This window comes from Dreissena polymorpha, chromosome 1 (genome assembly GCF_020536995.1).
Source record: "Dreissena polymorpha isolate Duluth1 chromosome 1, UMN_Dpol_1.0, whole genome shotgun sequence".
NCBI classification, from domain to species: domain Eukaryota; kingdom Metazoa; phylum Mollusca; class Bivalvia; order Myida; family Dreissenidae; genus Dreissena; species Dreissena polymorpha.
This window is the reverse complement of record NC_068355.1, coordinates 162,053,511-162,067,797: the sequence shown is the minus strand read 5'-3', so window position 1 is coordinate 162,067,797 and position 14,287 is coordinate 162,053,511.

Sequence of the window (14,287 nt, the reverse complement as noted above, 5' to 3'; positions counted from 1 at the left end):
TCTATTACATATATTGATATATTGTACGTAATTTTTAAAAAGAAAATTGCGAAAGTTATTTATATTCACGCACTTTTTAAATCTTCATTATTGTATTAAAAATAGTTTGAGTGTTTCCCTTTCTTTTCCATATGTCTCTTAGTATTATAAAACGATTATTATTTATTGTGTTTGTCTTATTGTGAAAATGCAGTATTAATAAATGAGATTTCACTTTATTTGATTTAAAACATAATAACCTACAATGGAACAAATATACGAAAACGATCGCTTCAGGCTCTATGAAGAGTAGTACTAAAACGAATATATCAAAATCCTGAGATGTCGATTGCGAACATGGTTGTACTAAAAATGTTTTTCGCCGGTTAATGTAAACCAGTAATAGTCGAATACAATTGTAAGTTATGAAAAAATGACGTAAACATCATTTTTTCTTTGTCGCTTTCTTGCCGTGCAAATACAAACTCTCAATCAATTGCGCATGCGCACACATTTTTACAATATACTCACTATTTGGCGTAATTTTTGGAAATTAGATATGGAAGAAATAACGATTACAATCACTGAGTTATATATCTGTCTGTAATATATGCATGTGTGATATTGTTATTGAAATAAATATATTACCAAAAATATATACACTTAGACCTGAAGGTTTTAACTTCTGATAAATAATAACAATAATAAAACTTTGTTTATTTGTTAAGGAATCGTTGAGTATTCGATTGTGTTAAATCGTATAACGTCATTTTCAAATTGTTCATCCTATGTACTTCTGTATATATTTTTTTTTTGTAAATATTCATGTTTGTTGAAACTTGTTTTCTGCGCATATACATGTTGACATATATCAATACCAACCACATGTGATGTTGACTATGTACATTGTGCAAGTAAAATAAAATGTCTGTCTGTCTGTCTGGCTGTCTGTCTGTCTGTCTGTCTGTCTGTCTGCCTGCCTGCCTGCCTGCCTGCCTGCCTGCCTGCCTGCCTGTCTGTCTGTCTGTCTGTCTGTCTGTCTGTCTGACTGTCTGTTGTCCGCCCACCCGCCCGCCGGCCCTCCGGCCCGCCGGCCCGCCGAACCGCCGACCCGCCGGCCCGCCAGCCCGCCCGCCCGCTTGCCTGTCAACAGTCAAATATATGTACTGCGGGAAACCTTGAGAACACATACACCAGCAAAATTGTCAGCTTATAATGACAATTACAAGTTAGGTTTTTCCCGTATCAGAGGCAGCTGAAGAGGTTTTAGCTGTCCCCAGTATTGACACTATAATTTGAAACTTTCTCATAAAAAGATATGGACAGAAAACTGTTGTCAAATCTCAGTTTTTATGTTCTCAGCCATTTAAAGACTTGGAGAAAATAGATTACCAATGCAAGCTTGCTTCTAGAATGGGCATTGTAATTTATGTTTACATTCAACAAGCCCTTGGAAATTTATTGTCAAAAATGTCGGAGAAACAACCCAATATTGACAGTGCTATTCAGTGTGTCTGAGACATTTTCGCGATGAACACTAAATCTTTAGATCAAATGGCAAGAGCAGGTGCATTAAATCACATGGTGCATAGAAAGGCAGCTATGGCTGACTCTGGATTCAATGACTCGAAAGACTTAAGACATAATTTCTGGAATTAGCCATTGTCACATTATGGAATTATTGGCACCGGTCTGGAACAGAATTTGAAAGAAAGACAGGAAATTAACAAACATATATCTGATCGACTACCTGAATTTGGCAGATGTCCAAACAGCACAATTCAAGGCCCTTCTGATCAGGCATGTACGAGGCCACGCTATCAAGAGTATGATAGAACACACGGTGCATAAAGGCAGACACGGTCATATGGTCCCCGGTCTTGTAAACCAACTGGCAGACCACAGACGCAGTCATATACTGGCCCCAGATTTCCTAAGGCCACAGCTACCAGAATGGGAATTACCCTTGGTTGTGTCTATGCTAGAGAAAAGCCTTTCTGAACCATTAGGCAAGACAAGTTTGAAATATGTAACATATAAAGCTGTTTTTCTTACAGCCATCACAACCTTTCGGATAGCGGGGGATCTACAGGTTCTGAGGTTGGGCGAAGGATCTGTCTCCGTGCAAGCAAAAGGACTTACATTTTTGAGACACGGTTTGAGTTAACAAGAAGGCCAAATAATTCAGCTGCGAAAATATTTGTTCCATGTTTCAAAGACAACAAGTTTCTTGACCCCAAGAAAGCATTTTATTGTTTATTGAAAAAGACAGAACAATATAGAAACAATGTAAAAGATAGAGAAAACAGTCGTTTTATTTTAATAAATAGTCCGCATAAAAAGAATCCAGACAGACTATTAGTAAATGGATAGTGAAAGTCATTCAGATGGCATATGATGATAAAGCAAAAAGAGTGAAGGCACACTCAACATGATCTGTAGGACCTTTGTGGTCCCTTTTGAAGGATCTTCGTTACAATCTGTTTAAGATGCTGCAGAGAGACCACTTTTGTTAAGTTCTACTTAAAGAATGTGGAACCAGCAGTTTTAAATCATTAACTTTTGTATAAATGGTATTTAAGTTTTCATTTCCGACGGATTGATAATATGCAATTAACTTGTATATAACTTGTGTACATTGAAATTTTAACAACCAGGTATGTTATAGAATGAAGTACGTCTTTGTTGATAAGAAGAGAAATATATGTGTGCACAGTGTTACATGATGAAATGAGAGAAGAAATAACAATGAAAATAATACCGCATCCATAAGTTGAGCACTGCTTTGTAATCATACTTAGCGATATTTCATCAGGCAAGTATAAATCATGAATTAATTTTTTAAAATTTTGAAGAAAATACCAATTTTATGAATGGATTTATACTTGCCTGATCAAGGTCCTCCCACCTCCCCTAGTATTTTTGATGTTACTATGCCAGAAATAAAACTGTTAACAGATAATACGACTCGTTCATGCGTTTAGCCACTTGATGATTGTAACCACATGAGTGCTATTTTTAGATTGTTCATGCTTAACGGAGATATAATCCTTATGCATATTTCATCAGGCAAGTATAAATCCATTCATAAAATTAATATTTTCTTCAAAATTGTAAAATTGTTGATTTGGTTTGATAATTCGTTCACACATAGACATTATAATCGTATATGGTGTGTGTGCGTGTGTGTTTGTGTGTGTGCCTGTATTTCTGGACGATTCATTCCGAAAACATCAAACGCAATGTTTCCTTTAAAAAGAGACACTGCATAACTGATGGCTGTCGTTAACGGACAATCGTTAGGAAAAGTCTAGAGCGTTGGAATGACGTCATTTTCTCGCGCTGTTCTTAATAAACAACTTAAACAAGTTATATAAATGGATAAAAAAAACTACTAAAACGACACTATTTCTTTCATTTTTTTAACAAGCAGGTTCTTGCGTTGTAATTATGTTTGAGATACTTCATAATTTATATTTATACTTATGAAACTAGTTGGTCTAATAAAATAAATTGTATATACTCCTCCGTACCTTCAAACATTATATTTCCCTTTCAGTCAGTTCTCGGGCGTATATGCGGAACTGACAATCGGCTTCGGGAAATATTTTTAGGTAACTGGTTAGGCTGTTTTAATACGAAGGTACCGTAACTACAATGTCTAAAATAGTGAACCTCGCCAACATAAGTCCTTGTTTAACTATATAAGCTATAAAGTCAACCCATATCTCGTGGTCTCATTGGCGGTCATAATGGCTCCTTACCAGACTATGAAGTTGAACGCTGGTCTAGAGCTACGCTGGCCACATATGGCATAAAATCTATTTTAGCATGACGAGCGTAATTTCTCATTTCTCAGAACCTAATCAATGTATCAACGAATCTTTCATACAGTATGGGTAGCTAGAAGAAAGATAGGTCCACATTACAGAACAACAACTCAGGCGGAACTACTGATTTATGCTTTACGTAGCTTTTTCCCTTTGTTTTGTTTTTCATTGAAATTGCCACGTCCAATATATATAACTTCCAAAGAATAAACACATTTATACAAAGCAAACAAACGTTAAACATTAAAAGACAGAAAACGTACGACCTAATTTTGCATAATAATAGAACAATATGCCGATTGTTATATATTGAAATAAGTTGAAGGGAAGTATTATAAAACAGAAGACTTATGATGCTAAATATGAGACCAACCATGATTGCTTTAACCCGTTTAACACAAGCCTATTAATATTTTTCAGGACTATAATTAAACTCCGTATTATAATAATTCATACAAAATAAACGGATTAGGGCCAAAGCTACACGGACATCTTAATGGACCATATTCAGTTTGTCAACTCATATTATATGCCAAATAGACTCAATTCAACACCCGAATGCATCGACGAATATAAAAAAAAATTAAAGGAGATAAAAACTAAAAGAGGGTTTAAGCAATGAAAACATGTTTTCTTATTTCAGTTTTGTCGACGTTTTCAATGACGTATTTGTCGCGCGTCATACGAAATTGGTTTTCAAAAGGAGTAACTAACTACATTCTTAAACATGAGCGGTGTGTTATTCATGTTTAAAGACAAATTTAAACAACTTTAAACTTTCGATTCACCTTCAGTAGATAAACATTTTAATAGTATGTGGTCGTTTATTGTTTTGAATTATGGAAAGAGTTTCAGTAAATGTCTTAGGCTTAAAGATTTAACCATGTTAATTTAGAGCTCCATTGAAACAATACGAGTATTTAAGAAAAATGTAAGAAAACAATATGTCCCAAACAAGTATGCAATCTGCGTCCTCGTATTAAATTATATTTCTTAAAACACTTTGCCATAAGGAAAGTTTTACAATTTTAACATTTTATATTTGATATATGATCCACGGGATAAAAACAATAACACGAAAATAATATAATTATTTTAAATAAATAAATAGTAACGCTTTATAATTTAACCAAATTCAAATTATGATAATTAATAAACGAACCTATTTTTTGGTTAATATAAGTATACGTCATTGGTGATACTTTGCTCCCTGGTTTATAGTTTTCTTTTTATGTTTTGAATCTGTTGACAAAATGTTAGAATGATTGTCGTTTCGACTATAGAAATGTGCGATTTTTATTAACGTTTTATCACAAATATATAAATACGCCAACGGTAGTCATGTGTCTTTTTAATACAGATACGATAAGTATATCCAACAAAAAGTGCAAAGTAATTAAATTGATACAATTCACGCAAATATTCGAAAATTTGATAGAATGAAAATGCGAGTATGAGAAAAGCAATTTTAGCTATAATTGATGTCATCCCTGAAGTTTTTTCTTCAGATATATTTTGTAATGCTTTATTTTCGACGATACATATTATTATCATTAGTGCCTGACACGGAGTTTGAGTGATCTTTGCAACATGACATTTAAGAACGCTGAACAACTGGAAGATAATGTGAAATTATCGTAGGGCTACGTATATCCTTAACATGTTCCTAAGCTACACCTGAAAGACACTATCACATACTAAAATCTTATTAAAGTAACATTACTACTCAAAATCAACGAAATTTTCGTACAATATTTCGTAAAATAAAGCTTAACAATTAAAAATCATTGTTCCTTATGGCCATTGTCGAAATTTCAACGCCAGATGTGGTCTGGTAAAATAGATGTTTGTGGATAAAGAATGCTCGTTTTTATTATGGTTTTAACATGGTACCATTTTAGTGTTCGTGTGTCGTATCAATAGATATATTCGCAGGAAATTAACATGGAATTTATTGTGGTCACAAATAAACTAAAACGAGCATTTTGTATCTACAAAAATCTATGTAATCATATCACATCTAGCGTTGAAATTGTGGCTATTGCTATAAGGCACACTGATTGTTTAGGTGTTAACTTTATTTTACGAAATACTTTATACAAAATTTTCGTTGATTTTGAGCGTTATAAAGACTTTAAGATTAATATACAATTTTTTACTGAGGGCCAGTAAAAATGGTACAAACTGGCATAATAACATATTCACAAAATCCCTGGTTCTCCATTCAATTTTACCTTATCAATAATATTTTTTAAATAACATATTATGAAACGGACGTCTTTACTTTCGCATATTTATTGGATTGTTTAATTAAAACAATGTTTACTTCATTTTTTTGTTTAAGATTGTTTATTTTAGGAAAACGTGTTTATTTTAAGAAAAGCAGTATAACATTTGTCGTAAATTGAATCTAAAAGGAACACGAATGGATCAATAAGATTCAACATCAATCATTAATGGCATTTACAAATGTCTTACTCTCGTTATTATTTAACGTCTAATGAATACATTCGTTAATGGTTATTTATAACATTATCATGAAAAGGATATGTACATAACACTGTTATGGCATTATTCTATCGTGACACCATCAACATTAATAGCCAATGGATGATGAAATGGTGAAATACGTTACATTCATCATCACAATGTCGGTATAAGTTTTGGTTTAACGTCATCGTGCGATATTTTAAGACCTAATCTACACATGGGACTTTGGTGTGAAAGGAAAACATAAACGATCTAGGAGAATGTATAGACACATAAACACGCGCGTTGAAAAGAATAAACAACGTGTCATTTAGGCAATAAAAAATGAGTGTTTCTGTTTGTATTATGCAATGATAAAATAAACTTAGTCGAGCAGATTACCACAACTTAGTCGGTTTTATAAATGTTAAGTTTTTATAAATGTAAAGTTTGTTCATATTCGACATGTGCCTTTTTTGTATGTTTCAATAAACTGTTTGATCCATGTTGTAATCCCATGCCCGGATTATGAGCTGCAGCAGAAGAAGAAGTTTTTTATTTTATTTATCATAACAGAAGCAATAACAATACACTCCTTAGTATATAATGTATGTTATTTATCAGTTTTGCAACATGGACAGCTAAAAGGGTTTCACGACACTGAGCACTTGACATTCAAAATCACAATTTTATCTAAAGATCAACAAACGTAAACTGACATTAACCCATTTATGCCTAGCGTCTAGAAAAAAAGGCCTTGGCAAACAGCATAGACCCAGATGAGACGCCGCATGATGCGGCGTCTCATCAGGGTCTGCGCTGTTTGCTTAAAGGAATTTCTGTGAGAAATATTATAAATATAGAAATGAATATACTAGACATCCCTAATTTGGAAATAAATTGATCCAATTTAGAAGGATGGGAGAGTCCATTATTTGCATAAATGGGTTAACATAGTTGAGGTTTGCGGTAACTTTCCTGTCTGGTCAGTTGGCTTCAGTGTTGAAGCCCATATTTCTTTGTACAGGGTATTTTGCGAATCTAAAAGAAGTCACTGTTACATGTAAGTTGTGTTGTCCGGCAGTAAATAACCCTTAACCATACTGTTTTTAAGTAGTACATGCTAAACTGGCATTTACAGGAAAATGTGATATTAGTTGTCTAAATAAAAATTGTGTGAGGCAGGGTGAGGGCGGGTTTGTAACAAGGGTTCATATTACATAGACACTCAGTTGTGTGTGTGGGGTTGTTTCTTTCATAACACAAAACCACAATGGAGTTAACTAGGAATTATTGAACTTATCATCGTCGTATTTTCCCATTTTCCCTGAAATAAAAAGTTCAAATATATTTTATAATAAAAAGTTTTCTAGTCAATGAAAATTGTGTCCATTTTTGTAAATAGGTTATTTTGTTAAGTTTAATTCTAAATGCTGTGTGTAAGTTTATAATCTGTATTATTGAACTATACTTATGTTGCCATGCTGCACACTAACATCATGATTGCATATAGGGTGAACCGCTGGGCTAATTTCCAATGTGAATGATCAATATTACATAGCTTACGAACGTATATATTAAATGTTTATCCGCCACAAAATAAACTTTCTTATTCAACTTAACTTAAAGCATCTGTTTGGCAGTGAATCTCCATAAATATGTGTTACACCCCTTTTGTCTGCATCGTAATTCATTTTTAATCAATAATAATTTGACAAATCCTTTAAATACTTGTTTCTTGGAAGAAGGCTTACTTGCATGATTTGAAGTACGACAATCCCTTACGATTGCGGTATTTCGGTTTGTTCAGTACTGGAGCTCTAATTTTCAATTAGTTCATTCGACATATGCATTCGTGTTGTCTTGTGAATACTTTATTGATAGGTGTCTTGCGAAGATGTTTCTTAAAGCAGGAATTGTTAATTGAAAAACCTTGCATGGTCCTATAATTCTGCTTGCATCCAAAACGTTACACAAAATTTTGTCCGTTTATCCTAGTTGTGTTTTTTAAACTAATAGTCTATTATTTTGCATAAAATTTATAAGTTGAACACAGATAAACAATTGCTTTGTGAAACATTGAACAAGCCGCTGTATCTGGCTATTTGTGAAGGGCGTTGGTAGATAGGTTATCGGGACTTTGCTACAACTTAGTTTTAATTAAGGGAACACAAGTTGTCAGTTATAATGTTATTGGTGAATACTCGTAGGAAATTAATACAATTACAAATAAATTAAAAGAGCAGAACACGATATGACTAAGTAGTCAGTTGAAACCCTTGATAAGTTTAAATTCGATTTGCATCGAAATCCAAAGGGTTAGGGTTAGGCTTACTGGGCCTGCTCCTTGGTAGAACCAGTATGTGGTATTTTTCAACATTCTGAGAACGCCCCCAGTGTACCAATCGAACCTGGTTACCCAAGTGGGTATACATCAATGGGTTCGTAAATATTAGAGGCATATATTTCACTGATTTATCACTTGAAATCCTTCTTCAATCGTAGTTAGTAAACAAAGAAACTCAAACGCTTGTTATAATATACTCTATGCACACTGAGATATATATCGGCAATGGTGGAAGCCATATTTCTAAGGTGAAGATCACACTATTAAAATCTGGAAACGATCATACATTATTCAAGACGCTTATTGTTGCTAGTTTATAGTAACTTCATGTCATCCCGTATTACGCTATCTGTAATAATCAGTTTGGAAAAACACATTATCTTCTCACATTTTCCCCGCAATTAAGCAAGTGACCAATTGAGAAAATTGGACCTAAACACAAAACTTAAGTGACCAATTGATAATAAAACTCGACGAACACAGAAGATTTAACGTCGCTGCAATAAAACGAATATTCTGACATCACTGTGTATGTATCCTTAGGATTCACTTGCCTTATTTGTTAAGGATTTAATATCATTGTTAACAAATTGATCGTTGGGAATAATAGATTCGGAAGATACGCGCTATGTCAAGTCTTGGTCATGGCTCACGTGTGTTAACCCATTTATGCCTAGTGGACTCTCCCATCCTTCTAAATTGGATCAATTTATTTCCAAAATTAGGGATGTCTAGTATATTTATTTCTATATTTAAAATATTTCTTACAGAAATTCCTTCAAGCAAACAACGCAGACCCAGATGAGACGCGGCGTCTCATCTGGGTCAACGCTGTTTGCCAAGGCCTTTTTTTCTCGACGCTAGGCATAAATGGGTTAATTGCCGCATTTGGCGGAACGTCATTTCCCTTCGGCAGTGGACCGTTTTGACATATTTCTCTTATCACACGTCCCGTCGGTCTAGGGCGACACACGTATTTCATTTTAAAATTTCAGGCCAGTTGTTTGTGTTTTACTCGTTTAATAATTGTATTTTATGCCAGGAAATATAATGATTAATAATCCGTTTTTAATAATTCCGTGCAATTATAACAATATAATATATATTATTAAAAACATCGTTTAGGTCACGACATGATGATGATGGTTTGTTCAATGAAACAATTTATGATTCTTTTGTATCTTGTAATAAATCTGTTTTATTGAATTGGTTACGAATAAACGTTTTATGTTTTTAATGTACCAAACAACTTAGGGATGACATTTCCGGGAACTTAATAATTTTTAGCTAAAATTGTATTATTATATTATATAAAGGTTACCAGGGGGTAATAAAACGTACATATTCAATTTAGTAGAGATTCACCTATGAATCATTAAAACGTTTTACAATCCTTTTAAAATTCATCATTAATCCCCAAAGCAAACCATTAAACGCTAAATTATGTTCAATGCCGCATGTGGTTCATTCTAACCTGATCGTTTAATGAACAAATACTTACGATACTATTGCTTCTATAAAGCGAACTTTCACCGCGTTAAATACATGCAAGACTAATTAGAAGTTTATACCGTTTATATAGAAATTTGACGAAAATGTCAATCAGTTTAAGGTAGCGCACCTCTAATGGGCACATATCCAAATATAATCTAATTAATTATTTTCTTAATCAGCATCATTTCACTGAACTACATGCAAATTTGTAGGTAGGCTTTCCATGCTTTTTAAAAAAATATACCGATTTTTTCAAAACCACCCCCACGCTCGGCTTTTGTCCAGTTTATTTTCACCCCTGGGGTATATAAAAGTTCCATAATTCATTCAAATTTCCAAATATGGGCATGCAGTTGGTATGTACAGATGCTGTAAAGGTGTTTGAAGTTTAAACAAGATGAAATAAGTATTCTTTTACAGACATTTATTTTTTACAAATTTTTATCTATGGAAGAGCGCCATGAAATGTAAGTGATTTCAGCCAAGTAAAAATTGGGTCGGTTAAAAACAAAGTGTCATAAAATTCAAAATAGTATCATTTAAGTCATATTTTAAACTTAGTTTTTATAGAAACACTATATACAGCAAAAATACCAAGAACAAGACAGATTTACCGTTTACTTTTTAAAATAAAAATAAAAATGCAACATGCATGGTTCGTATCTTCAACAGTAAATCACCCAATTTCGCCATAACGTTGTTTTAATTTTAATAATTGAAGAATGTGCATAAAAATTGCAACATATTTAACAATAAATATAGCTTATATGCCATATTAAATCAAATTACGTTAGAAAATAAATAAAACGCGTCGCAAAAAAAGTATACGTCGTCGGCAGAATTCGAACCTGCGCGGGAATATCCCAAAAGATTTCTAGTCTATCGCCTTAACCACTAGGCTACGGCACCTAATAGTAGGCTCTTCAACCTTCGAAGAAATCGCGGGAAATCATTAGAGGTGCGCTACCTTAAATGTGTAAAATCACTTGTGTTAAATTTTACTCTTTGCTGAGAACACATTTCATGGTTTTACCATTTAAAGCAAACGAATTGCATACTAGTGATGCTTTTTATAATTGTTTTGATATCATTTGTAAATAACTCCCGGTTTTATAGGTCACAAACATCAACTCATGTTTAAATCGAAACAACAAATTCATAGTGCAGCGTAACCTCCCGCCTAAAGGTAGACAATGCATGCACAAGTAAAATATTTCCTGACCTGGAAGGATTCCTTGTTTGCAACTATATCGTATTGTATGCACATCGACAGGAAGTTTTACATTACTGAACTTTGTATATATGGTTAATATTTAAAGAATTTAATACAAATGAAAAATGAAGATTTTATATCATATAAAATACGTTGTGTAAAGCGGTGGTAGATACAAGATAAAGCTTAGATCGGAACCATTCATATATCATAGAGGAGGCTTCCGAATCAACCGAGGTTGCGCAGATTCCAAAAAGGCTCTTCTTAATACGAAGATGTATACTTGGCGAGCGGATGAATCAATCATTAATTTGTACAGCTTGTAAATAAGCTCAAAGTGTTGTGAACTTACTGTTTCAATTCGCATTCCTTTCTCTGTAATTCTTTCATCATACATCAAATTAAACAATGTTCCACCTTAGTGGAAAATGTGATTTTCGTTTCAGTCGCAAGTGTTCTTTCCGTGATTTAGATGTGCGGTTAATTCATCATGAAGTTAGTAACACGTCTTTGTCACTAAATGAATGAGTGTTCAGGCCCAGTCCGTCAAAGAATGATAGGGACATTTCGTAATTGTGCAACAACTATTCCCTGAATATATTTCCTAATGTAATAAATTATATAAAATACTATAAAATTAAGTAACATATAAAGATAAAGGTTGAATATGCCTAAGCTTTCATGTGGATTAAATTTCGTGACATTTGGGAACAAAATAATTCATTCTTAAGAACGTCTAATCATATTTAAAACGATATACAAGTGACATTCCTATACATGATTGGACACTTTATATACACGCAAGTTTCCAATCAAACGGTCCATAACTTTGTTCGTACGTGTATGTTTGAATTTATTATCATATGTCAAATATGTGAATATTCTGTCTTGCATGCCAATGTGGAGTAACTTTGCACTCGTTAATTCATGCGTCATGTCGAATATTACTGAAAAATGTCTGTTTCAATTTTAAATGTCAGAAACGAGCGTCAGTTACGTGTATAACGCAGAGCAATGTAATGGAATTAAGTTAATTGATGTAAAAAAATAAATGATCAAACAGTGTGCATGCGATACTGCAATGGTTAATCATTATAAATGATTTCTACCGGTTAATATTATTAAATTGGCCATACTGGTCTACTAACAAAGTACGACATTTTGTATTAAATAAATTGATGTCTACAGATTGCTTATTAATTAACACATACACGCAAGGTCTATTTTTTTGCAAATAAAATTACATTTCATTTGACACAGACTGTATATTAAGCGTTGGGTTACATGTCTACTTTTTGATGAAAGAAAGTTCCAACATTTGAGATAATCATTGAGAATAACTGATTCTACGGTCATGTCTTTTCGGATTTTTGTGTTGGTAGGAAAGTCGTTAACAAGTTAGCAAAAGCATATGGGAACGAGGTTTTCGAATCGTTCATAAATGAAGGACTTTATGATTTCATCAGTTCCTACGAGATGCTTCAACATATACGTCATAGCTTAAAATACGTCATGCACCTGAAATATTTTGCTATTGCTTCACATTACAATTTTATTTATATTAACAACATACATAGTTTTTTTAAGTCCGTGCTAATCTTCAAGATTTGAAAACAGAATACCACCAAAAACACCATAGAGCTTAATTCGTGTGTATTTAATAAAACAAAAAATATATAAAGCAAGTTGTTTATGTGGCAAAATATCCTTCCTCTTCATGGGTGAAAATCCCTTGGTATACGGTATAAGCATTTACAATAATACAGTGTAGGGTAATTGTTTGTATATGCACTGCAATCTCCTCATTGATATCTATACACCCACAATGTTTCATGATGAAATCTTGTAGCGTATCTTAGATATAGCTTTGAAAAGTTACATCATACACAAACAAGAAAGGGCAATAACTCTCTCTAAGAAAGTGTAAGATTATTGTTATTGTGCATGGCATTGCTTCCAATTGAACACGCCCATGATGTTGCATTTGGACATGTTGTATCTTATAGGAAATATAGCCCTTATTCCCAACATACAAAGAAAGGACAATAGCTATTATTTAACAAAGTGAATGGTTATGTATTTGTATCAAATAAAAAACAAAAAGCAATAACTCTTATAAAAGAAAGTGTGGGGTTATGGTTCTTGTGCACGGCACTTCTCCTAACCCTATACACTTTTGAAGTTTTATGTTAATATCTTGTATAGTCTTAAAACGTTTTGTGACGGACTGACGGACGGACGGACAATGTTAATTCATAACCCTCCGCCTTTGGCATAGGATAACAAACTAAAACGACGCAATTAATGCAGTCAAAACTTCTTCACTTAACTCATTTATGCCTATCGTCTAGAAAAAGGGCCTTGGCAAACAGCGTAGACCCTGATGAGGCGCCGCATCATGCGGCGTCTCATCAGGGTCTGCGCTGTTTGCTTTGAGGAATTTCTGTAAGAAATATTCTAAATATAGAAATAAATATACTAGACATCCCTAATTTTGGAAATAAATTGATCCAATTTAGAATGATGGGAAAGTCCACTAGGCATGAAACGCAGTCAGCAACGTATAGGTTTACCATACACCACATCCACCACTTAAATTGTGTCACAGGTATCACTTTAATTCAGTTGTATTTACACTACCAGAAGTACAAAATACGACATGATTTGAAAGCTCATTACTGCTATGTTCATTTACGCTATAGAACGGATCTGGGATTGGCCAAGATAAATTTCAACTACGCCCCATGTTAATGTTAAAAGACTTATTTTGATTCATCCATAATAAAAAAAACTTCAAAGCGATATTTGTCAAATGACAAACAAGAATCAAGTGCGCTGGTGTTTAAAATTTTCGCCTACAAAATCAAGAGCCAAATGATGTATTCACCAGACTGTATGTCTCCTCCAAAATCTAGAGAAGTAAGGAAAATGAATTGATATAATGTATACTAAAAA